The sequence below is a fragment of the Vicia villosa genome, unplaced genomic scaffold (assembly GCF_029867415.1).
Source record: "Vicia villosa cultivar HV-30 ecotype Madison, WI unplaced genomic scaffold, Vvil1.0 ctg.000121F_1_1, whole genome shotgun sequence".
Lineage (NCBI taxonomy): Eukaryota > Viridiplantae > Streptophyta > Magnoliopsida > Fabales > Fabaceae > Vicia > Vicia villosa.
In genome coordinates this window covers 1,364,165-1,368,143 of record NW_026705023.1, presented here as the reverse complement: position 1 = coordinate 1,368,143, position 3,979 = coordinate 1,364,165, and positions in this window count along the sequence as shown.

Below are 3,979 nucleotides of genomic sequence, written 5' to 3'. Positions count from 1 at the left end.
TGGGGGCAATTTGTTAGCTGAAGACTTCGTTTGGGAAGAATATCCTTCGAAGGTTTGAAATTCGAAGGAAGATGGTTACTGATGACCATCTTTGAGATCAAAAAAATGGCTACTGATGGCCATGTTCGAGAATGATGGTTTAAGTTGGAACGGAGACATTTAGCACTGAAGCTAAATTCGAAAAGAATCATCTTTTGGGACTTAAACGTTTTTACGAAATATGTAAAGTACTGAAGCTTAGCGTATTTTCGTGGTATTCTCGATTCTGAATACGTAGCCACGCGTCGAAAGAGGACTCAGGCGGGAGGATTTGAATTTCGAAGTAGTTTATATAACTGCACAAAGACAGATGGCATCTCAATGATTCTCGTGAGTAACGTGGCATCAGATTAGTGTAGGACCGTTAGGGTCAAATTTAGTATAAATAAGGGTCTTAGTATTAGGATTCCGTGTGTTCATTTTGTACAAATCACTCACATATTGCTCAAGTATCAAGTGTTAAGAGAACGAGTTTCGCTGAGAAATGTACGTATGACACCAACACCATTTTAAATAGGGGACAACTTCTCTACCCATCACAAAAACATGGGTAGTGTACCTCCAACCAATCACATCATCCCATCTAATTTAACACATTTAATTATTTATTAAAATACTATAAATGTTTATTGTTTTCAAAGCATTTTACAAAGGAGGTAACCTTACCCATCTTTTTGAGTTGGGTAGATAAGAATTCACCTTTTAAATACATTTGTATCTTTCTTTATTCAAATATCTTTTGATATTACTGCATTTCGTTTACTTTCCGTCATTTACATTCCTGCACTCTTTATTTTCATTCTATTTAGATTCGAAGCATTTAAGTTTCTACATTTTAAGATTCTTGCACTTTACAGTTTTGTCTTATATTTTATCTTTATCTTACCCTTCGCTGATGTTATATTTACGTGTATAACAAGGTGATTGCTAATCTTTATTTCTTTGATAAAGTATTTCTTATTTTGAGACAAGCCAACCATAGACATAATTCGAACTATCATGAATAACAACCTTTTTGACTATGTCCTAGGATCAATCTAGTCGATCCTGCGAGTAACCAAATCATATTTATTATAGTTTGGAAGACTAGCGGTTGTTTACCGGAAATCACCATAAACACATACCACAAAGCTTTTTTACCTTGTAGAATCCGCCAACTCCATTTGTTGAGAAGCGCCAAATTAAATAAAGCCAAATTCTTCACCCCTAAACTGCCTCTCTTCATCGGTAAAGTAACAACCCCCCCATTTAATCCAATGAATGCACCTTTTATCTTCCGTTACACCCCATAAAAATCTACTTTGAACTCTAGTGAAATCCTTCACCACTTTCTTCGGCATCTTGTAAAAAGACATAGAAAAAATGCATAACGAACTAAGCACGGATTTAAGGAGAGTTATTCTACCACCAAAGTTCAAAAAGCGGTTTGTCCATCCTTCCAAGTGATTCCTCAATTTCAATAAAAGAGGTTTCCAAGTGGCTTCCTTCCTTGGATTAAATCCGATAGGAATACCTAAGAAATAAAAGTTGCTATCCTCCACCCTACAAGAAAGAAAATTGGAAGTCGCCTCTAGGAAATGAACATTAGTATTAATTCCTATCAACTTACTCTTGTGATAATTAATACCGAGACCCGACACCATTTCGAAAGCCCTAAGAATCGCACGAACCGCCCACATGTGTTTCCAACTACCTTCCCCCACAATCAACGTATCGTCCGCAAATTGAAGAATATCAACTTTAACATTGTCATTAAAGGAATAATTTTGAAATTCTCCCAATTGAATAGATTTCTTCACGAGACTCGTAAGACCTTCCACAACTAAAACAAACAAAAAGGGAGAAAGAGGGTCGCCTTGTCTTAAGCCTTTAGAAACCATAAACTCCTTAGTAGGGCTTCCATTGACTAAAACCAACATATTACTAGAAAACACCAAAATCTCCATCCACTTCTTCCACTTTTCACCAAACCCCATTCTATTAAGCATATACCTTAAGAAATTCCACCCGACATTATCATACGCTTTTTCAAAGTCCACCTTGAAAAGAACACAATTCCGTCCTTCTTTTCTCGCATGATCCACCACCTCATTTGCCACAATCACCCCATCTAAAAGTTGTCTACCGGGAACAAAGGCACTTTGAGAAGGAGAAATAATGGAATTGAGAACAACTTTTAATTTACTCGCCATAAGTTTGGACACCGCTTTGTACAAACAACCCACCAAACAAATGGGTCTATAGTCATTCAAACCCACCGGATTCTTTACCTTCGGAATTAAAGTCAAGAAAGAAGATGTGATTCCCTTAGAAATTGGGCCTCCTTTAAAAAAGTAATTAAAAAAGTTTATAACATCCTCTTTAATAAAGTTCCAACACTTCTTTAAAAAGAAGAAAGAATAACCATCCGGGCCCGGACTCTTCGCCCCGCCACACTCCCAAACCGCCTTTTTAACTTCAAATTCAAGGAAAGGTTTCTCAAGACCCTCCGCCTCCTCCCTACTTATGGCTTTGAAAGGAACTCCATCCAAATTAGACCGAATCGGATCCGAATCAGTAAACTTCCGCTCAAAGTGAGAAAACACCTCCTCCCTAACCTCTTCGACCGTTTCCGCCATACCTCTCGAAGAAATAATGGGGCCAATATGATTACTTCTTCTTCTTTGTTTCATCACTTTATGGAAAAAACCACTATTCGAATCACCCTCCTTTAGCCAAGACAATCTAGATCTTTGCAAAAGCATATTCTCTTTCACCCTTAAATTCTTCCAAAATTTACAAGACGCTTCCTTTCTCATATCAAGATCATCATCAAAGGAGGAAGGAGAAGAAGTGAAATCTAACCTTTCATCGACAGAATTTAAGTCATGAACTCCTTCCGCTATCTCTAAATCGATCTTCCCGAACACTTCCTTATCCCACCTCTTAAGCTTGTCTTTAAGAAGTCTAAGCTTCTCCTTCAAGATGAAATCACCTCTTCCATGGATCGAAAAACTTTTCCACTCTTTTTCCACGAAAGGAATGAATGCGTTATTGGAGAACCATTCGTTATTGAATTTGAACGGTTTCGGACCCCAATTATGATTATCTGTCATAATCCATATGGGGCAATGATCCGAAATATCCCTATCTCCTATCATTTGGCCCACAACATCCCATCTATTCACAACCTAAATAGATAAAAGGAAACGATCGATCTGACTCTTGGATTTACCATCTCCGCTAAACCAAGTGAACTTTTTCCCCTTACAAGGAACATCCAACAATTCGGTGAAAAAAATAAAATCCACGAACAAATCATCTTCTTTGTTATTGCCCCTATCCACCCTACCTTTCCTCTCACAACCATTCTTAATCGCATTGAAATCTCCTCCCATGATCCACTCCCCATCACAAAATTTCTTTTTCATCTCAATCAACTCGGCCCATATAGTCTTCTTCTTCACCAAATCACAAGAAGAATAAATGTTCACCACGTAATAAATATTATCCTTCCATCTCACCTTTAACCCCAAAAAACCATCTCCTCTAAAACTCATCATCGCCTCCATGTTATCTTTTTTCCATAAAGTGATTAACCCCCCCGATCTACCCCTTGAATTGGTAAAGGAAAAACCAATCTCCGGATAACTCCAAAAACTTTTGGCTACATCTTCGCTCAAGTTAGACATCTTTGTTTCTTGGATAAGAAACATATCCGCATTACCTTTTCTAATAATAGAATTTATTCTCTTGCTTTTGAGCGCACTCGCTCCCCCTCTAATGTTTAAGGATCCAATAATCATTCCATGATTTTTAAGAGCTCCTTCCTTCCTTCCCCTTCCTTAACCCCTCCAATATTATCTTCTAAGATCCTATCCCCAATTATTTTTCGACCCTCGACATCCACCACCCCCATCGCTACAATTGCCGCCCACAATCTATCACCCACATCCCTCTT